The sequence below is a fragment of the Leucopleurus acutus genome, assembly GCF_964270905.1.
Source record: "Leucopleurus acutus genome assembly, chromosome: 20".
Classification (NCBI taxonomy): domain Eukaryota; kingdom Metazoa; phylum Chordata; class Mammalia; order Artiodactyla; family Delphinidae; genus Leucopleurus; species Leucopleurus acutus.
In genome coordinates, this window is record NC_139162.1 from 45,002,910 (window position 1) to 45,026,313 (window position 23,404).

The following is a 23,404-nucleotide window of genomic DNA, read 5'->3' on the forward strand; positions in this document are numbered from 1 at the left end:
TTAGCTTATTCTGGCCCCAAGATATACACTGAATACCTTTAATTCTTGTAGAAAAGTTGAGCATATAATGGGTGTTGGCCAAAGGAAGATATTGCCTTGCCTTGGGAGGCACCTGGGGTAAATAAAGGTTGGTGGGCCCTGGTGCTGGAAGCCCCCAGGCCCTGGTGCTGGAAGACCCCCTCCACCAACCCCCCAGGAGTCCAGCACCCATGAAAGACTGTACCTGCATTATGGGTTGCCCTGGCATAGTGTTTCCTCAAGGGTTTCCTTCCTATTTGGGAGACAAGAGCCGCCTCACCCAAGAAGACATTCTCGTTGTTTCCGCAGCCCTCACAAGTCTTTTTCTCCTGCTCTGCTTGGCCTGAGACAAACAACGATACCAGGAAAAACGAGCCTCTCAAAGTATATCTTTCAACTCTGAGCCCGGTTATAATGCAGTGAGCTACCAAAATTAACGTGAGCTTTTAGCTCCTTGGCCTGTTAGTCCCCCTGGACAAGCATCACCTGAGCGCTCCTCCCCTAGGAAAATCCTCCCACCTCTGGGGCTTGACTCCTTCCTTCCGGTCTCACCCCTACTCACCCTCCCCTCACCTCCTCCACTCCCCCGAACGGAGCTTATTCCTTTCCACTTCTGATTTCAGTCCCTTCCGTCCCACCCCTCCCTGCAATGCCCCTTGTCTGTGCAAGGGCACCACTTGGGACCCCAGCCCTCGTTCTTCCAGCGGATCAGAGGACGGGTCGGGGCTTTCTTTGGCTCTGGGGCGTATCCGGGGCCGCCCCTCGCGCGCGTTACAGCTCTCCGAGCACCGGCGTCTCCCTCCTAAACTACAAGCCCCAGAGCCCTTCGCACCTGAGCGTTTCCAGCCTTCTCCCCGCCCCCCCAACCCCGCTCCAACTACATTTCCCAGGGGCCACTGCGGCCCGATTCAGTCTGGTGACGTAGCGGCGTCGGTGGCTAGCGTTTCTCAGCGTGAGGCAGGTAAGTGTGTTTCCGTCCGGCTCTGGGGCGCTAAGCGGTGCGACCTGAAGCTCCAGAGGGGCCAGCCTGTGCGGGCCGAGGAGGTGCTGTCTCTCGGTCTTTGTCCGCGCGAGACATGTACGTCCGGTTTGTTGGCGTGCGTTCGTCGGTGTGTCTACCAGGCTGCTCCTTCGAGTGTGTGTGTCAGTGTGTGTCTTTTTGTCTTGTGTTGCTACTAGGGTTGCGTGTGTGATGTCATAATAGCGTGTTTGTGGGGCCTACGCATGATCTGGTGTAGGGCGTTACCATGGGTCTGTGATTAAGGGGAGATTGTTGCAGCCTGTGTGACTCTGACGCTGTGTCACCACGTTGGTGAGACTCTGTGACCCTGTGTGGCAGTGCCAGTGTGAGCGTGCGACAGCTTTTGTGTGGCTGCCGCCGAGGGTAACCCTTAGTAACCCAGTGATTCCTTGGTGTTCGTGAAGTTCGTGAAGCGTTTCCTTTCTCTCTGCCTCAGATATGGCTGCCTCTCCCAAAACAGATAGGGTGAGTGACTGAGAATCTGGCTTCCTTGGAGGAAAGGCCTGAGCCTTGCCTTTCTGCATTCCTCTTCCCTGTAGTGCCTCGCCTAAAAGTGGGCTCAAGCGGAGATATGAGTACCAATTTATGAAGCACGATCATGGCTCTCCCGGGCCATGGGTCTTTTCTAGGGTCTCTGATGCCTACAGCTGTGAATCCCTCCTGCTTCTTCCTCCTTTTCCGCAATAGCCTTAGAGAATCCCTGGGAAAATGACCTCTAGGAGAGAAGACAGGAATTTGAGTTTCAGTTTGAAGCTTCCAAGCACAGAGATTCTCCTGAGTTGCAGACTCGGTCTTGTAATGTGAATTCACAGATGTGGCCCCATATAGCCAAGAGAAGACAGCTGGAGTTTATGCACCTCAAGGCCGCACTTTCTCTTACCTAACGAGGGCTAGTTTGGGAGTCAGAGAAACCTATATTCTACTCTGGGCTCCATCACCTCCAAACCATGTCATTTTGGATGTGTTATGTTAACCTGGTTTCCATCATCTGTAAAACGGGGGGAAATACTTAACATTGCACTTTTGTTTTTTATTCTTTCCTTTTTTGAGAATCAAATGAGATAATATATACAAGTTCTTACCTAGTTGCTAGTATTGTTGATATCATTATTGTTATTAGAATTATTAAGGTGATTTAAACACATCGTTTGAACATCTCTGGTGTGTACTTGCCCTGTTCAGGAGAGAAAGTTGTGAACTCCATCCCATTGAACGTAAGGCAAGTTCTGTGGCAAAATGCAGCCATTTTGTCAAGGATGCAGGCTGCACCTTGGTGTCTAAGGGACTCAACTCCAGCTTTTGAGGGTTTTTGGGGGTTGAAGAATCTTCATGTGTTATCGGGGGCCAGAGAAGGAAGTGGGGTGAGTTTCAAATTGTGTGTTTGGAAGCTGCAAGACAGGCCTGCAGCCTTCTATCTCCTTTTTCCTCCTCCAGACCTACAGGACTCTGTACTCCCCACCAGAAGAGCCTGAACGGAGATGTTTGTACCATTTAAGCCTTAAAGCCATGGCCCAGATGAGTTGGTATATTCCCTCTCTCTTCTAACACCATCTTGTTTATCATGACTTATGCACGACATTTTGTCTAAAGTTTGCTATCCTAACAGGTTTCTATGAGCAATTGGTCCTCAGTTCCTTGCATCCTTAGGGATGAGAGGGCTGAAGATATGTTCTCAATTTACCCAATTCTTACTCTTATCATCCCTGCTCCCCCCACCCTCTCTTCATGTATTTATTCAGGAAACTAATTCCACCCATCCAGGGAACTTTGTGCTCCCCATAACCCTGATGATGCAGAAATACACATCTTGGAGAGAACTGAAAATCTTTGTAACTTACGTTGTCATGTGGAATATTTACCAGCACATGAGGCACAGGCACTGCCAGAAAGACATAGACCAGGGATGGAGCAAGGCATTAGAAGGACCCTTTTAAATCTGAAATGAACCCTTTCATTTCAAGATTGGGGGAAACTGGGGAAGGGCGGGTGTCCCAGGTTTTGAATAGGTCATTTTGGAAGGTAGTTTGTGCAGCAGCTGTTTACCAACAGATGACTCTGTAAAACTCTTAAGACTGATACATTCTCTTTGCATTTTAACATTCCTGAATTGGGGATGCCTTTTTTTCAACCAATGGCGTCTTCAGTTTGGTGAAATACAGTAACATTACCTACCTCATAAATAGTAGTTTTTAAGGCCAAAGAAGAGATAGTCCTGAGAGACCTGACGGGGACCACCTTCTTTAGGAGGACTTTAAAAGAAGGTTTTTGATTGAGGACTTTAACACAGAGATGTGGGTCAACGGGGTAGGGGTTTGGGCAGGGAAATGATAAGAGATGAAGCACAGGGTCATTGTTATTCCTGAAGGGTCCAGTTTAAAGTTGATGCAGTTCGAGTAATGACCGTGTATGTGGAACTCTGAGTCAGCTTTACCAGCTGTCATCAGGGTGTAGTGTGGCCCAATGGACTGTTACAAGTCAGGAGCTGATCTGCTTACCTGAAATTTGGGGATTCCTTGGACAGGTTCCCAGAGGTCCTTGAACTCTCAGAAGTATGTATGGAGTTGCATATTGGGGCCTATGTGTATTTTTCTAGGGATCAGATTTTAAAAATTTGACTTAATTCCCAGAGAAATAACCCGTGTCCTAGCTCAGGCTGGTATAATAAAATACCATAAACTAGGTGGCTTACAAAAACATTTCTTAGTTCTGGAGGTTGGAAGTCACATCAGGGTGCTAGCTAGCATGGTTGAGTTCTGGTGAGAACCATCTTCCAGGTTACAGACTGTTAGCTTCTCCTTGTATTCTCATGTGGCCCAAAGAGGGCGCTCTGGTCCCTTCATCGCCTTCATCCCATTTATGAGGTCTCTATCCTGATGACCTAATAATCTCCCAAAGGTCCCACCTCCAAATACCATCATATTGAGGGTTAGATTTCAACATAAGAATTTTGGGAAGACACAAACATTCAGTCCATAACAACTCCCAAAGTCTCAAGAACCCCTGGACTAGAATCCCAAGACTATAAGAACTGACAAAGGTGTTTGCAATAATCTTGCCCTAAATCAGTGCCCTACAGTGAATGCATTGCTGAGTAATTTATGGTTTCTCTTTCACAGAAAGACTGGGCTTTTTCAGTCAGCTACCTCTCCATTGTTGGGAGGAGCAGGGTGTAGCTTGTTATGAACATTTTTTCTTCTTTTGCTACAATCCTATACAACCTGTGAATATAAGCCCTGCTGGCCACCAGAGCCAGGTAATCAAGGGGCATCCCCTGGGCAGCAGCCACAAAATCTGGGACTCCAGACGTGTGCACAGGCTCCCTTCTGGGAGATACCAGCGACATGGAGTGAGGCAGAGGGCTAGTGCAAAGTTGGTACCTGCCAGCCTTTCTGATCTTTGGAGAGTATTTCAGTAGACCTCTAGATATGTGTTAAGTTAGAAGCCTGCCCCTGAGGCTGAAGCTTTAAGATAAGCAAATAGGCCTCTTTCACAGAAAGCCTGGGGGTGTGTTTCATGCTGCTACATCTGTGCTGTTTCTTTTAAGAGCAGCCAGGTAAGAACTGTTTCTGTTACCGAACCAAACTTGGGTCTGCTTGCTTGTGTGTGGTGAAGCCAATCTGCTGACACTGGGTTGTGCTGAAGGAAAGTGCAGCATTTATTGCAGGGCGCCAAGCAAGGAGTCCAGGGCAGCTAGTACTTAAAAGACCTGAACTCCCTGAGGGCTTTCAGGGAAAGGTTTATAAAGACAGGGTGAGGGAGGGAGTTTGTGGTGTGTGTGATCAACTCATGGACATTCTTCTGATTGGTTGGTGGTGAGGTAATGGGGAGTCAGCATCATCAACCTTCTGGTTCCAACCAGTCTGGGGTCTACATGCTTGTGGGCAGCATACAGTTAACTTCTTCCACGTGATGGGGGTTTCAGTATCTGCAAAACAGCTCAAAGGACATGGCTCAGAATATCATTTATAGCCCTTGAGGAAGAACTAAAGGTCCTTGACTTCAATGGCTAAAGTATTATTTTTGTCTTGCTTGACTGTTTTCCTTTCTGCATTTTCTCACTTCTTTGATTAAATTTATTCTTTGACTGAAGTTTTTCTGTAGACAAAAGGCAGGAGGATGACATGGGTGGGGGTCTATTCTGGGAAGGCCTCACAGGGTCCTGCCCAGTTACATTTCTCTGTTTGTTACAGTCCAGTCCGATTGGCAAACTTAAGCCGTGCTGGCCACGAGAGCCAGGCAATGAAGGGGTGTACCCTGTGCTGCAGCCATCAAAAATCAGAGCACCAGATGTGTGCACAAGCTCCATTCTGGGAGATACAGGCAACCTGGAGGGAGACTGAGGGAGAGCATGAAGATCGTGCCTGCCTTCCCAGATCTCTGGAGAGGATTACACTCAGCCCTTAGATATGTGTTTAATTAGAAGCTGGGCCCTCAGCCCACAGCTGTGAAGATAAGCTAATAGGCCTCTTTCACAGGAAGACTGGGCATTTCAGTCTGCTACCTCTCTGCTGAGCCCTGGGATGGGTAGCTAGTAAAAAAAAAACAAAACAAAAAAACCCTCTTTCTCCATTTATTACAGTCCTGTGGGACCTGGGAACATAAGCCCTGCTGGTCACCAGAGCCAGGCAACCAAGGGATGTGCCCTGGGTGGCACCCACAAAAACTGGGCTCCCAGGCATGAGCATAAACTCCTTTCCAGGAGATACTGGTGACCTGGAGCAAGATGGAGGAAGAATGCAAAGATGGCACCTGCTGGCCTCTGTGGTTTTTGGAGAGTATTTCAGTAGGCACCTAGATGTGTGTTAAATTAGGTACCTGCTCCTCAGGCTAAAACTTTGCAAATTCACTTCTTTCATAGATAGTTGGGTGCTCATTTTGTTGCAGGAGAGGGAAATGTCATGACCTGGGACCTTCAGGAGTCCTTAGGACAGACCAGAAAGTGAGAGTCCTTGGCTTCACACAGGAAAGAATTCAAGAGCAAGTCAGAGTAAAGGGAAAGCAGGTTTATTTAGAGAGATACACATTCCATAGGCAGAATGTAGACTGTCTCAGAAAGTGAGAGTGGCCCTTGGGCATGGGGTCATAGGTTTTTATGGGTTAATTTCGTAGGCTAATGAGTGGGAGGAATATTTTTACTATTTTGGTGTAGGGTGGGGATATCCCAGGAATTGGACCACTGTTCACGTTTTGGTCTTTTACGGTCCTCCTCGGAGCTGGCGTAAGAGGAAGTGATTTTTTGTTTTACAATGAAGGTATAATGAGCTAAAGGTCAATGACCGGACTATTCTCAAAGCCATCTTGGTTTCAGCTGGTTCCAGATAGTCTTTATCGCATCCCAACAGCCGTGCCCCTTCTTCATTATCTAGCATTTGTGTCCTACCCCTTTCCCTCCTGTCTCAGTTAGGCTGCCTCTGTGCTGGGCCCTGGGAGGATAGCCAGGTGAGTCTGCTGGAGCCCTTTAAGAACTGTTTCTCAGTTTGTCCTATCCTGTGGGTCTTGTGGATGCAAATACTATTGGCTTTCAAAGCCAGGGGTTTTGGTGGCTTATCTCAGGTACAGGTCTTAAAAGTTGCGGTTCCAGATGTGGGGTTCAAATCCTTTGCTCCTCAGGGAGAAGCTCAGAGTTGTGAGTTTCCTCCCAATTGTAGGTTGCCGTGCCAAGGGTGGGGTTTATGGTGAGACTGCCTCTCAGCCTCTCCCTACCGGTTTGGTTTTTTAAATTTTATTTATTTATTTAACATCTTTATTGGAGTATAATTGCTTTACAATGGTGTGTTAGTTTGTGCTTTATAACAAAGTGAATCAGCTATACATATACATATATCCCCATATCTCTTCCCTCTTGTGTCTCCCTCCCACCCACCCTCCCTATCCCACCCCTCTATCTCCTACCTGTTTTGATGGGGATTTTTTCCTTGTTTACCCAATACATGGGAGTTCCTCAACTAATTTTTGGATTTCTTTCAGAGGGAATTGTTCTGTATGTAGCTGTAGATTCATTGTGTCTGCGGGAGAAGGTGATGAGTTCAGGATTCTTCTATGTTGCCATCTCAAACTAGGTCCTCACTCCGCCCTTTTCTTGAGGGATAATGCATGTCCAAATTCAGATAGCTCTGTTGACCCGTCTGTCCTGTGAAATCTTAGAAGTAAAACAGACTTCATTCTATCCTATTTTCTGTCCCCCTTTAGTCCCAGCTGGCACTTTTTCTGCTGCTATAATCTCATCTCTCTTCCTGGCTCCAGCTGAGATGGCTGATTAAACTCATTGGTAATCTCTTTATGGAGTGACTGTCCAGCCACACTCTTGGTGTTCTTGCCAGAGCACATTTTCTCATTTTTTGCAACGTGAATAGGCTGAGAATTTTCCAAATCTTCAAGATCTGGTTCGTTTTTGCTTAAAAGTTCCTTCAAGGGGCTTCCCTGGTGGTGCAGTGGTTGAGAGTCCGCCTGCCGATGCAGGGGACGCGGGTTCGTGCCCTGGTCCGGGAAGATCCCACATGCTGCAGAGCGGCTGGGCCCGTAAGCCATGGCCGCTGAGCCTGCGCGTCCTGAGCCTGTGCTCCGCAACGGGAGCGGCCACAGCTGTGAGAGGCCCGCGTACCGCAAAAAAAAAAAAAAAAGTTTCCTTCAATTTATCTTCCTCTCCTCCCTCATTTTATAATAAACATTAAGAAACCAGGCTACACCTTCAACACTTTGCTTAGAAATCTCCCTAGCTTAATCCAAAGTTGTCACTAATTTCCACAAAACACTAGAACACAGTTCTGCCAAGTTCTTTGTCACTTTCTAACAAGGATCACTTTTCTTCCAGTTTCCAAGAGTATGTTCACAATTTCCATCTGTGAGCTCACCAAAATTACCTTTAACATCTGTATTTCTACGAACAGTCCCAGTAATGCAATCTAGGCTTTTTTCTTTTCTAAATTTATTTATTTATTTATTTTTGGCTGCATTGGGTCTTCATTGCTGCACATGGGCTTTCTCTAGTTGTGGCGAGCAGGGGTTACTCTTCGTTGCCGTGCGCGGGCTTCTCATTGCCGTGGCTTCTCTTTGTTGCGGAGCATGGGCCCTAGGCCCGCGGGCTTCAGTGGCTGTGGCACACGGGCTCAGTTGTGGCTTATGGGCTCTAGACTGCAGGCTCAGTAGTTGTGGTGCACGGGCTTAGTTGCTCCTCAGCATGTGGGATTTTCAGAGACCAGGGCTCAAACCCACGTCCCCTGCATTGGCAGGCGGATTCTTAACCTCTGCGCCATCAGGGAAGTCCGTAGGTTTTTTCATACGTACGCCTCAAAACTCCTTCAGCCTCTACCCATCACCCAGTTCCAAAGCCATAACCACTTTTTTTTTTTTTTTTGGCATTTGTTACAGCAGCATTCCTACCTCATGGTGCCAAAATCTATCCACAACAGTCACTTTCCAGCTTAAAGCTATTATTGTTTCCCTTTATCCAGTGGAAAATGCCTGATCTTTTCTGCATGAAATGCTTCATCATCTGGCCTCTGATTACCTAAACTAATCTCTCTGGACTCCATATGATTTTCTTGCAGTCTGCATAATCCCTACTCATTCTGCCACTTCTATGATACTACACATGAGGTTCCCTTTACCTAAAATCAAAATATCTGTTACTGTATTCCCAGTTTTTATGGGGTTTATTTAATCTGTCTATATTTATTCAGGGAAGGCTTCATGCCCACCCCAGGGCTATGTCACGTACTTTCTTCTGCTCTCCCAAAGCGTTCTGTTGTCTTTAAAACATTTATCAGAGTGACTTTTTCCATTTAAAATAACTTCTTTGAAATTATACATGCTGTTTGTAACATATTAAAAAAATACACAGGTGTAACTTTTACTACAATTATTTTAATGTAATTTTTACATAACTCCCTTTTATCCCTATCTCTAATCCGTTCAAACTCACCACGTCCTTAAGTTTGTCTCCTTGTGAAAAAATAAAAGACAAATGTTATTGGTTTTTGTTGCTTTTTAATTTTTTAAATTTTATTTATTTTTGGCTGTGTTGGGTCTAATTGCAGCGAGTGGGGGCTACTCTTCGTTGTGGTGCACGGGCCTCTCATTGTGGTGGCTTCTCTTGTTGCACAGCATGGGCTGTACGGTGCATGGGCTTCAGTAGTTGTGGCTCACGGGCTCTAGAGCGCAGGCTCAGTAGTTGTGCAGGGGCTTAGTTGCTCCGCGGCATGTGGGATCTTCCCAGACCAGGGATCAAGCATGTGTCCCCTGCATTGGCAGGCAGATTCTTAACTGCTGTGCCACCAGGGAAGCCCCATTTTTTGTTGCTTTTATTTTTAATTTACATAAGCAATGTGGCGCAATAGACTTTTTAAAACTTTTTTCACTCAGCAAAACCACAGCTAGTTCTTTTGTTTGTACTGCTCCATAATATTCCACCTGATTTTATTTGGCTATTCCCTGAGTGAGCGATACTAGATTGCCTCTAATTCCTCCAACAAACTCCACCCCTCCAACAGCATAACAAAAAAGACTATGATTAAAATTCTTATACATATCTTACAGAAATGTGAAATTTTCTCTGAGATATATACCCCAGAGAATGAGATTGGTGTATCATAGGGTTCACTCATACTTAATTTGACTAAGAACTGCCAGGTCACTCTCCACTACAACTGTATATTCCTGCTAGTAGTGTGTAAGTGTTCCTCTTTCACCACACCACTACCAACACTTGGCATTATCCAGCTTTCTGATTTTCACAGTCAGCTATGTATAAATTGGTATCTTGTCTAAATTTTGTTTATCTGACTATTGAAAAGTTTGAACATTGTTTCTTTGACTTGTTAAATATTTGGTTTTCCCAGTCGGTAAAACGACTTCATATCTTTTTCTTGGAGGTATATACTTTTTTCTTTTTGATTTGTATAGTTTAGTAGCATATTCTAGTTGATAGTCTAGATGATAGTTGCATGTTAGTGCTAGATGTTGCAAATATCTTCTTTCAGCCTATCATTTTTTTCTGGTAACTTTGGGGTCCTTTGCTTAATAAACATTAATTTTGGTATAGTGTAAGACATCGTTGAAATTCTTTTTTACCTATAATTTGTGCTTCCTTGGATTTTGTTTTAAGGTCTCCCCAACTGAAGTCACAAATATATTCTACAGGATTTTTCTCCCATTTATCTTTCACAATTAGGTTTTTATTCCACCTAGAATCCTTATTTGTATAGGAGTTATGGTCAGAACCCACTTACATTTTTCTCATGTAATGAGCTACTTTCCTAATATAATTTTCTAATAGTTTATCATTTCCTCACTACTAAAGAGTGTATATATATGTGTGTGTGTGTGTGTGTGTGTGTGTGTGTGTGTATTTCTCTACTTACTTCCATTGGTCTATGGGAAAGTTAACAACTAGAGGGAAGAGTCCACACAAAATTGCTCTCACTTCTGACACCAATTCCAAGTCTGAGGGGTTCCCAAAACTACCTTAAGTTGTTTTTTTTTAATTCATTTTATTTTTTATTTCTTTATTTTTGGCTGCATTGGGTCTTTGTTGCTGCATACAGGCTTTCTCTAGTTGCAGCGAGTAGGGGCTACTCTTCATTGCGGTGCACATGCTTCTCATTGTGGTGGCTTCTCTTGTTGCGGAGCATGGGCTCTAGGTGCATGGGCTCAGTAGTTGTGACTCACGGGCTCTAGAGCGCAGGCTCAGTAGTTGTGGCGCACTGGCTTAGTTGCTCTGTGGCATGTGTGATCTTCCCACACCAGGGATCAAAAACCTGTCCCCTGCATGGCAGGCAGATTCTTAACCACTGCGCCACCAGGGAAATCCTTAAGTAGATTTTAGAATAAGATTATGAGATAGCTCAAAAAATCCCACTGGGATTTTATTTGGAATCTCATTGAATTTATATATAAATTTGGAGAAATTTGATATTTTTATTTTGCTAAGTCATCTGATCCAAGAACATGGAATATCTTTACATTTATTCAAAACTTCCCCTTTAAGAGTTTAAAGGTTTTTCCATAGTGGTCTTGTGTGTTCTGTGTTAATTCTTAAATAGTCATTGCTAGTGTGGAGAAATTTTATTGTTTCTAATAAAATGATCTTGAATCTAGCAGACTAGCCAAACTGTCACAGTTGTCCAATAGTTTACATGTTCACTTGGGTGGATTTTCTAAGTAAATGAATCTTAATGTTCTCAAATATTGAGTTTTATTCCTTCCTTTTCAGTCCTCACACATCTTATTTTTGTCATCTTAGATCATTGTTTAGGAATTCCAGTAATATGTTAAACAATGGAAGTGGTACCAGTCAGTCTTTTCTTGTAACCTATGTTTAAAAGGATTGACTAGTTTCTTCATTATGAACTACATTTTGCCATGGGGTTTTGCTGTGTATGTTACATATAATTAAGAAAGGTCCCATTTAGTCCTACTTTATTGGAGGTTTCTTTCGCCCCAATGACTAGTCCTTGAATTCAATCAAATTACGTTTCTGTACCATTCGCATTCCAAGGAACATCATTGAGGGAGCACCTTTTTCTCTTATCCTGAGGAGGCAGGGTCTTTATTCCTTTTCACTTCTGAGTTCCTTGTATCTCTGTCTTTCATGTAGGGCTTTTCCTTCTACTGATACAAGTGGGACACTCCCAAATCCCTGCCCTTCCCATGCAGGAAATGGGAGACCTATCCTTGACAGCTCTTCTCTGTCATTTGCTTGCTCTGGAAACTTGACTCTTTCTTTTGTAATCAACAGGATATTTATGGTGGATTAAAAATGGGCCACAAATCGTTCAATGTTTTCCCATTGTGGGGAGATATCTGATTCCTCACTTCTTGAATCTAGGATGATCTTAGTGGTTAGCTTGACCAATTGAATATGGCAGAAGTAATGTTCTGTGGCTTCTAAGGCTAGGTCATAAGAAGCCGGTGCTTCTGCCTAGTTATCTTGGAATACTCACTCTTGGGATGCTTCATATTGGAACCCAGCCACTATACTGTGAGAAATTGAAGCCACACAGAGGCTGTATATAGATGTTCCTGGCAACTGCCTCAGGTGAGCTCCTAGTCAACAACCAGTGAGCCAAAGTGGATGTCCCAAATTAGATGAAAGACATGAAACTACAGCTCCAAGAAGCTTAATGAACTCCAAGCAAGGTAAACTCAGATCCCCACTGAGATGCAGTATACTAAAATTCTCGAAAAACAAAGAGAAAAGTCTTGAGAGTAGCCAAGATAGAGACTTGTCACAAACAAGGGATCCTTAGTAAGATTAACAGCTGATTTCTCATCAGAAACCATGGGGGTCAGAAGGCAGTGGGAGGAAATATTTAAAATGCTGGGGGAGGTGTGGAACAAAATCAACAACCAAAACTGTCAACCAGGAATTCTATATTGGCAAACCACTCCTTCAAAAATGAAGGAAAGGGCTTCCCTCGTGGTGCAGTGGTTGAGAGTCCGCCTGCTGATGCAGGGGATATGGGTTCGTGCCCCGGTCCTGGAAGATGACGTGGAGCGGCTAGGCCCGTGAGCCATGGCCGCGGAGCCTGCACGTCCGGAGCCTGTGCTCCACAACGGGAGAGGCCACAACAGTGAGAGGCCCGTGTACCGCAAAAAAAAAAAAAGAAGAAGGAAAAATTAATATATTTCCAGATAAACAAATGCTAAGAGAGCTCAGGTCTACTACACCTGCACTGCAAGAAATGCTAAAGGGAGTTCTTAAGGCTGTCTCACTGACATGAGACAGTAACTCAAAGCAATACAAAGAAATAATGATCATTGACAAAGGTAATACATAGATGTATACATTAAAGCTATCACCATTGTTTTTCAGGTTTGTAACTCTCTTTTTGTTTTCTATATGACTAAAAAGACAAATGCATACAACAATAATTATAAATCTATGTCAGTGGGCACATGATGTATAAAGATGTAATTCGTGAAATTACAACATAAAAGTTTGGGATGGAGTTGGATAACAGCAGAGTTAACGTGTCGTTAAACTAAGTTGGTATCAATTCACACTTGGTATCAATTCACAGATTGGTATAAATTTAGGGCATTAACTATTAATTCCCAAATTGCAACCAATAAATTACCTTAAAAACATACTGAAAAAGAAAGGGGGAATAAGAATTACATTGGAAAAGGCATTATTAGAAGAACTGAATAAAAATCATATAAGACATATAGAAAACATAGCAAAACAGAAGAACTTTGTTATCAGTAATCACCTTAAATATAGATAAACTTACAAATTAAAAAACGAAGCAGTATGGATTTTTTGATAACTTGATGCAACTGTATGCTGCTCACAAGTGATTCATTTTATACCCAAGTCACAAATAGGCTCAAAGATAAATGATGGGAAAAGATATTCTAAGCAAATGAAGAGCAACCAAAAGAGATCTGGAAGGAGGGTCAAGATGGCAGAGTAGTAGGATGTGGAGCTCACCTCCTCCCACAAACACATCAAGAATACATCTACATGTGGAACAGCTGTCACAGAAAACTAACTGGAAACAGGCAAAAGATCTCCTATACAACCAAAGCGGCAAGAAAGATCAACATGTAACTGGGTAGGATGGGGGAAAAAAGGCATCAGGTCAGGACTGGCACCCTGGGAGGGATTTGTAAGGAAGAGAAGGTCCACGCGGGTAGACCCTTGCCCTGGAAAGGGAGCATATTATATTGACTCACAATCTGGGCATCCCAGTCCTAGGGTCCTGAACAGAGGAGACAAGTCATCTTGCCTACTGGGAAATCCACTGAGACAGACAGAAGGATTGAAGAAGCCTAGACTCTACTCTCAAGGAGTGGTGTGTGTGTTCTGGCTCACTAACAATCCGTGCAGAGAGAGACTTGCAGTAGTGTGTGCTGCCTTGCCACACTTCCCAATCTGAAGGGGCAAATACCTTGGACCTGCTCACTCCTTACTACAGCCTGGCATGAGGTCAGGGCAAAGATTCAGTCTAACTATGCAGAGATAGATCAGGGTGCCTAGGACATGATCCAGGCAGAACCATGGAGACCGTTGTTACTGCATGCACAGGGGAGCAGCAGGGCTAGCTGGGCAGACATTGCAATGTGCAGACCAGGTGGCCACAGGAGTGGCTAAGCATTGAATCCTGGGAAGAGAGGCCCTGGGTGAGGACTCAATCTAGCTATAATGAAGCAGCCAGAAGGGCCTGGGGTGTGATCAAGGGGGAGCTACGGAACCCATTATCGGTGTGTAGAAGGAAGTGGCAGCTCTAGTGGCAGAGCCTATTGTAAGCATGCAAATGGCAGCAGCAGGTCCAACTGCATCAGACACTGTCAGCACACTCACTGGGCATTGCCACAAGAACGCACAGCAGCTAAGTGCTGAAACTGAGGCAAACTGGCCCTGGGCAAGAGTACCCAGCAATTCATTTCCCAGTGAGGGCGCCCCGGCTCCACCGACTGCACACTGCACCTAGTGCCAGATCTGGGGCAGACAGATCCTGAGAGAAGTCTGCCACAGTGTCAGACCAGATGCCAGGTAGCAACACAGCCACCTCAATTCCTGCAGCCACAACATTCTGACACCCAGCCCCAGTCTACTGCACACCACAGCCTTGCACTACATCTGGGATGAACAAAACAGAAAGACACGACCATGGGCTGCTTGTGAGCAGATGCCTACTCAGGCAGTGCATGCATAGGTTCTCTGTGACCACACAGGCCTCACCTGATTTAGCAATCACTTCCTTTGGGGCAGGACATGAACTCAAGGGCAATGGAACCTGATTGAACTTGACCTCAGGGCTTCTACCCTAACAACTGGAGAGCAGACCCAGCCCTGGAGAGGGTGATGACAGCCACAGGGTAAAGAGGAAGTCCCACCTCACATCCAGAACAGGCTCAAGGCACCACAATGCAAATCACACTCCCTATCAAGGGGATAATGGCCACCACACTCTGAGGAAACACATGGCTGGCATCCATGCCAAAAACAGCCCTCACACCAAAAATATTGGACACAGAGCCTACACAGGGATGCTCCCACATAAAAACAGCCCTTCAAGAGCACAGTGGATAACTTTTTCTTCTAAATTCATAGAACAGAGAAAGTTAAGTAAAGTGAAAGAGCATAGGGATTAATCTTAGTTAGAAGAATAAGAGAAATCCCCTGAAAAAACAAATAATGAAACAGACCTCACCAGTCTACTAGACCCTGAGTTCAAAATGGAGGTAATAAAAATGCTAAAGGAATTAAGAAAGATTACCAATATAAAGTCAAATCACTGTAATAAGGAACTAAAAACTATAAAGATGAATCAATCAAAAATAGACAATTTAATTGCTGAGATAAAAAACAGTCTAGAAGTAATGAATAGCAGACTAAATGACACAGAAGAACGAATAAGTGATCTGGAAGACAGAATAATGGAAGTCACCCAATCCAGAACAGCAGACAGAAAGATACATTAAAAAAAATTAAAGTAACATACAGGACTTATGGGATAATATAAAACCTGCCAACCTATGCATAATAGGGTTTCCAGAAAGAGAAGGGGGAGAAAAGGGAGTTGAAAATGTATTTGAAGAAATTATGGCTGAAAACTTCCCAAACCTAAAGAAGGAAACAGATATCCAGGTACAGGAAGCACAGAGGGTCCCAAACAACCGAAACAGACCAATACCAAGACATATCATAATTAAAATTCCAAAAGTTAAAGAGAGGATTCTAAAGGCAGCAAGAGAAAAACAGTTACAAGGGAACCCCCATAGGCAATTAGCTGATTTCTCTGTAGAAATTTTGCAGGTCAGAAAGGAAGGGCATGATATATTCAAAGTTCTGAGAGAAAAAAACCTGCAATCTAGGATACTCTACCCAGCAAGATTATCATTTAGAATAGAAGGAGAGAGAAAGAATTTCTTAGACAAGCAAAAACTAAAAGAATTCAACAACACTAAACCTACCCTGTAAGACATATTGAAGGGTCTTCTCTAAATAGACAAGAAGCAAGAATATATAGGAAAGGGAAAACCACAATAAGAAAAGCAAATATATAAAAGGATTGAAGACCACTTAAATGAGCCAGTAGATAGATTTTAAAAGTCAGAAAATTTTGTAAAGGTGATAACTACAAGTAACAGCAAAAGGATAAACATAAATATGTAAAATAGGACATTAAAATCACAAAATGTGGGGGAGGGGAGTTTAAAATGTAGATATTTTAGAACATGAACTTGTATGACTATCAATTTAACACAAGTAGATATAGTTATGGGCCAACATACTTGAGCTCCACAGTTACCACAAATCAAAAACATATAGTAGGGACTTCCTTGGCAGCGCAGTGGTTAAGAATCTGCCTGCCAATGAAGGGGACACAGGTCAATCCCTGATCCAGGAGTATCCCACATGCCATGAAGCAACTAAGCCCATGCGCCACAACTACTGAGCCGGCGCTCTAGAGCCCACGAACCACAACTACTGAGCTCACGTGCCTAGAGCCTGTGCTCCACAACAAGAGAATCCACTGCAATGAGCAGCCTGTGCACCACAATGAAGAGTAGCCCCTGCTCGCCACAACTAGAGAAAGCCGTGTGCAGCAATGAAGACCCAATGCAGCCATATATTAATTAATTTTAAAAGTTCACTATTATTATCTATCATCCATCCATCCATCCCTCTATTCACTCACTCACCATCCCTCTATCCATCCATGTATCCATCCATCCTCCCTCTCTTCCTCCCTCCCTTAAAAAAAAATCAGAGGCAACAGAGGTCCTAAATGACATAATAGACCAGTTGGACTTAACAGATAGCTGTAGGACATTCCATCCAAAAACAGCAGAATACATGTTCTTTTCAAGTGCACTTGGAACATTCTCTCGGATAGACCACATACTAGGTCACAAAATAAGCCTCAACAAATTTAAAGAGGATAGAAATTATTTCAAGCACCTTTTCTGACCACAACAGTATGAAACTAGAAATCAACCACAGAAAGAAAAACAGGAAAATAATGAACTGATGGAGACTAAACAACATGCTACTAAAAAAACTAATGGGTCAACAATGAAATCAAAATACCTTCAGAGAAATGAAAATGAAAACACAACTTTACAAAATGTATGGGATATAGCAAAAGTAGTTATAAGAAGGAAGTTCAAAGAGATACAGGCCTTCCTCAAGAAACAAAAAAGTCTCAAACAACCTCCCTACCACGAAAAGAATTAGAAAAGTCAACAAAACCCAAAGTCATTAGAAGGAAGGAAATAATAAAAATTAGAGAGGAAATAAATAAAATGGAGATCAGCAAAAATAGAAAAGATCAATAAAACCGGGAACTGTTTTTTTTTTTAAAGATAAAATGAACAAACCTCTAGGCAGGCTCACCAAAAACAAAATAGAGAGGACATCAATAAACAAAATAGGAAATGAAAGAGGAGAAATAAATGATGTCATAGGAATACAAAAAATCATAAGAGAATACTATGAACAGTCATATGCCAACAAATTGGGCACGATAGAAGAAATGGACAAGTTTCTAGAAACACAGAGCCTGCCAAAACAGAGTCAAGAAGAAACAGATAATTTGAACAAAACTGATGACTAGAAGTAAAATCATATCTAGAATTAAAAAAAAAGAACCAACCTCCCTCTAAACAAAAGTCCAGGGCCAGATGGCTTCACTGAGGAATTCTACCAAACATACAAAGAAGAACTTATACCTATCCTTCTCAAACTTGTCCAAAAGACTGAAGAGGAGGGAACACTCCCAAATTCATTTTATGAAGCCACCATCACCCTGATACTAAAACCAGACAAAGACACTACAAAAAAGAAAATTTCAGGTCAATATCTTTGATATAGATGCAGAAATACTCAACAAAACATTAGCAAACCAAATCTAACAATACATAAGAAGGATCATACACCATGATCAAGTTGGATCATTCTAGGATGGTTCAACATACGCAAATCAATCAGTGTTATACACCACATTAACAAAAGGAAAGACATAAAGCACATGATCATCTTAATAGATGCAGAAAATGCATTTGACAAAATTCAACATCCATTCATGATAAAAAAATTATCTCTCATCAACGTGGGTATAGAGTGAAAATACTTCAACATGATGAAAACCATTTATGACAAACCCACAAGCAACAAAATACTCAACACTAAAAAGTGAAAGTCTTCCTGCTAAATTCAGGAACAAGACAAAGATGCCCACTCTCCCCACTTCTATTCAACATAGTAGTTGAACTCATAGCCACAGCAATCAGACAAGAAAAAGAAGTAAAAGATATCCAGATTGGAAGAGAAGAGGTAAAATTGTCACTATTTGCAGATGACATGATACTCTGTATACAGAACCCTAAAGACTTCACACCAAAACTATAACTAATAAATCAATTTAGCAAGGTAGCAGGATACAAGATTAATATACAGAAATTTGTTGCATTTCTTTACACTAACAGTGAAATATCAGAGTATGTAAAAAAAAATCCCTTTTAAAATCACATCAAAAAGAAATACCTAGGAATAAACAACCAAGGAGGTTAGAGATCTATATGCTGAAAACTATAAAACTGAAGGAAAACTGAAAATGATTCAAAGAAATGGAAAGATACCCCATGCTCTTGGATTGGAAGAATTAATATTGTTAAAATGGTCATACTGGGGCTTCTCTGGTGGCACAGTCGTTAAGAATCCACCTGCCAATGCAGGGGACATGGGTTCGAGCCCTGGTTCAGGAAGATCCCACATGCCACGGAGCAACTAAGCCTGTGTGCCACAACTACTGAGCCTGCGCTCTAGAGCCCATGAGCCACAACTACTGAAGCCTGCACACCTAGATCGTGTGCTCTGCAACAAGAGAAGCCACCACGTTGAGAAGCCTGTGCACCACAACGAAGAGTAGCCCTCACTCACCACAACTAGAGAAAGCCCGTGCCCAGAAACAAAGACCCAACTCAGCCAAAAATTGTCAGGAACCAGCTGCAAGCTGACACAGTTCTTGCAGCTTAAAGCATGGCAAAGTCCTGCTTAATCATTGACAGGACCCGAGAGAGTTATTAGAGAAGATATGAGTCTTGGCCCATGAGGTTGCTTGCGGTTTCTCTAACTATAGTTTTTCCTTGGCATGCTTTGGTAGTCACAGTCTGTTCTCATGCATGTTTATATCCTGGTTCGCAGACTGTTTTGTACTATAACTTCAACACTAAGGAAATACTGTCTGATGATTCAGTTTGGTGATTTTCACAAAAAACATGTATTGTCTACGGCAATATATAAAGAGGTTTGATGAGAAATAAAGTGTGTGTGTTTATACACCACCCTCCTGACCCTGTCTCTTCTTAATCCCCTCACCTGCTCTCAGGACTTGTTCCTCAGTCTTACAGTGACTGACAAGTGGTGCCCGAACAGGGACCTGAGTACGTGGGCTGTTGAGAGGGACCCTGGAAATATTTCACGCACAGACATATACAGGGTAAGTTGGATTGTACTGGGGGATATTTTAGATGTAGCCTTTCTTTCTGTTTTGTTCTCATCAGGAGTAAAAATGGGGCAGACTGAATCTAAGGAACGACAACTTTTCGTTCAGCTACTGTACTCTATGTTATCTGCTCAGGGTGTTAAGGTTACGCATAAACAGCTTGATCGTTTTTTTCATTTTGTGCAGGAACTTTTTCCATGGTTCCCGGAGGGAGGAACTGTTAATATTCAAACATGGGAAAAAATAGGTCAACAATTGAAAACTTCCAATTCCCTTTATGGACCTTCTAAGGTTCCTGTAGATACTTTTTCACTTTGGAATTTGATAAGAGATTGACCCAACTCATGACTCTTGACCCAACTCATGAGCTTCAGAAATTATTCAAAGCAGCGTCTTTATGCTGCTTCCCTTCTGCTCCTCAGTTACAAAATTTGCCTGAGAAACCTGTTTCTCCTACTGCACCTCCCTTGTTGGCGACCATGCCATCTTCAGAGTCCCTGGAGGAGGAGGATGAACTATCCCCAGAGGATGAGACTGAATTGCAGGAAGAGGCTGCACGATATCACAATCCTGATTTTGATGATGGCATTTTTGCAGCTCTTAAGAATGTGCCTGTGGAATCTGAAAACTTTCCTATATTAGATAAAACTTCATTTACTGCTTTAGCCCAAGCTTTAACTTGGGTAAAACATTTACATGATGTTACTCAAGATGCTTCCCTAGCCCCTATTGTGCATTCTTCTGGCTCTTCCTTGCCAGGAAAAGCTCCTGATGAGTCCCCTTCAGTAAATCAGGGGTCTATTTCTGTTTCTTCTACTTCCTCTCTGCCTGTGAGTCTTTCTTCTCCACTCCAAACTGCTTTATTTCAAGCTTCTAAGCAGGGGGAAGATATATCTTCTTTGGGGTTTAAAATAAAGAAGGAGGAATATACCACAACCCCGCACAATTTATTGCGACATTCTTTATATACTTTAAATTTTTTGAACGTAGATAAGCAAGGACAGACAGCTGCAGAAGGATTTTGGCATCCTCATGCCTTGCCTTTTGCTGAAGTCCGTTGGCAGGATCCTCTTACTAATCAATGGAATGGTCCAGGATCCTATCCTAATATGGGGATGAGGGCATGTTTGTATGTTTCCTAGGGACACTAAGGATCCTCGTTGGTTACCTGAGCGCCTCATGAGATTCTGTGGATCCGGACCAGATGGATGGTGAATTCCCTCCTCTGCAATACGGATCCGGACCGGATGGTGAACTCTCTCCCCCACCATATGAAGAGAATGCGGCTCAACGACACTTCCAATCCTCCTGAGAAACCAGCTCTCCAAGCTCATCAGTGTTGTCTCTCCTGTGCCACGTGGATGGCCAACCCTCCAACATGGGGTCAATTGAAACGACGGACCCAGAAGGCAGAGGAGATGTTGATGCAGCAGCAAGTGACTAAGTCCCCACAAACGTTGTTTGTGGCTATGTTGGCTATTATCTCTTGTCAGGTTGTTTTGGGTAATACTGATAATTATTGGGCATATGGCCCTGATCCTCCATTACTTCGCCCTGTAGAATGAAATGATCCCTCAATTCCTGTTTATGTTAACGATACTTCCCTTCTTGGCTATCCAAGCAGTGATTTTATTACCCCTCTCACTGTAACTTGTTTTCCATATACTGCCTTTTCTTTGCGTGCCCCTGTCTGTTTTTCCATTCCTGCATTTTGGTATCACCAACACGAACAATACCGGCATGGATGTCTTTCGGTAGGACCCAGGCCTTCTTATACATATCAGTTCCAGTATTGGAATGAAACGTGGTCTCACAGGGAGTGGATTTTGAATATTATGAGGCTCTCCACTCCTTATTTTAAGGCTATAGAGGATCCTCCTAAGGACTTACCTCTCTGCATTCAACAACTATTTTCCCCCTTTTCTAACCCCTCAGAACCTTTATGGTCATATCCTCCGTGGCATCGATGCCAATATTCTACACCAGTGTGGCATCGAATTCCTCATACTACTGAAGCTGTTTTGGACTGGTCTTTTCCTCAACCTTTTGCTGAACTTCTTATTAATAAGGCTGAATCTCCAGGGGGATGGGTGGAGGGTGTCCTCTCCACCAATTTAGGAAATGTACAAAATAATATCTGGAAGTTGATGGCTGCGGTGGGGCCTGTTGTCCTTTCACATCAACAACATCCTGTTAGGAACTTAACCACTTTTGTTATGGCTTGTGTTCCATCACCCTATGCTATTCTTACTGGTTCTGTCTACGTTTTTCAAAAAGAAGGGTTTTATGACATACATTGTGATAATTGTAATTTGACAAATTGTATAACCATGGGGGAACCAAACCGGGGATTTCTTCTTGTTCATCAGCCTCCCTTTGTTATGCTCCCTGTAAATGTTACAGGTCCTTGGTATTCTAATTCAGGTTTGCAGGTCATGCATGAACTTTCCCCTCTTTTACAACGGCCCAAGTGATTTTGGGGGTTACTTATAGCTGGAATTACAGTGCTCATTGCAGTCATTGCTTCTGTAGCTGCTTCTGATACTGCACTGACTCAAAGTATTCATACTGCCACATTTGTGAATAATTTAGCTGCTAATGTCTCTAATGCTTTGGGAACTCAAGAAATTATTGACAGAAAATTAGAAAGTCATGTTAATGCATTGGAAGAAATTGTTCTTATTCTTGGAGACCAATTAGCTGCTTTAAAAACTGCCTGTTCTATGCGTTGTCATGCAGAATTTTCTGCAATCTGTTAAGCCATATAACGATTCACAGTGGCCTTGGCCTCAGATTAAGAATCATTTATTGGGAATTTGGTCTCATTCCAATCTATCCCTTGATATTGCTCGCTTACATGGGGATATCACAAATATCCAGCATGCAGCTCGCCTAGATGTAAATCCAGTGGAAATTGCTTGAGACATATTTACCCAGATTACACGTACTTTTGCCTCAAGTTCTCTTATTAACCTCCTTTATCCTATAATTGTTATTGGTATTTTAATATTATTGTGTATTTGTTGTTTTCCAGTCCTCCTGCGAATTGGCTTATGAGCAATTGCAGAACTCCAAGTCGGGCTCTACTACCTCACATTAAAAAATAAAGAAGGGGGACATGTCGGGAACGAGCTGCAAGCTGACACAGTTCTTGCAGCTTAAAGCATGGCAAAGTCCTGCTTAATCATTGACAGGACCCGAAAGAGTTATTAGAGAAGATATAAGTCTTGGCCCGTGAAGTTGCTTGCAGTTTTTCTAACTATAGTTTGTCCTTGGCATGCTTTGGTAGTCACAGTCTGTTCTCATGCATGTTTATATCCTGGTTCGCAGACTGTTTTGTACTATAACTTCAACACTAAGGAAATGCTGTCTGATGATTCAGTTTGGTGATTTTAACAAAAAACATGTATTGTCTACGGCAATATATAAAGAGGTTTGATGAGAAATAAAGTGTGTGTGTTTATACACCACCCTCCTGACCCTGTCTCTTCTTAATCCCCTCACCTGCTCTCAGGACTTGTTCCTCAGTCTTACAGCGACTGACAAAAAATAAAGAAATGAAGGGAGGGAGGGAGGAAGGAATTTATATATATATAAAAAGAAATAGCCATACTACCCAAAGCAATCTACAGATTTAGTGTGATTACTATCAAAACACCCATGATGTTTTTCAGACTAGAAAACATAATCCTAAAATTTATATGGAGTCACAAAAGACCCAGCATTGCCAAAGCCATCCTGAGGAAAAAGATCAAAGGTGGTGGCATAACCCGTCCAGACCTCAAACAGAACTACAAAGCTACAGTAATCACAACAACATGTTATTGACATAAAAACAGACATATAGATCAATGTAAAAGAATAGAGAACCCGGAGTAAACTCAGACACCTACAGTCAATGAATCTA

General features: G+C 42.9%; 1 long non-coding RNA gene across 1 annotated transcript; it reads left to right on the forward strand.

Annotated features, from left to right (window-relative positions):
• Positions 1–947: 947 nt before the first annotated feature.
• LOC309976427 lies at positions 948–21,609 on the forward strand. The gene is made up of 3 exons (XR_014326989.1): positions 948–979; positions 19,381–19,491; positions 20,640–21,609. It is a non-coding gene; the product is annotated as an uncharacterized lncRNA (long non-coding RNA).
• The last annotated feature ends 1,795 nt before the right edge of the window (positions 21,610–23,404 follow it).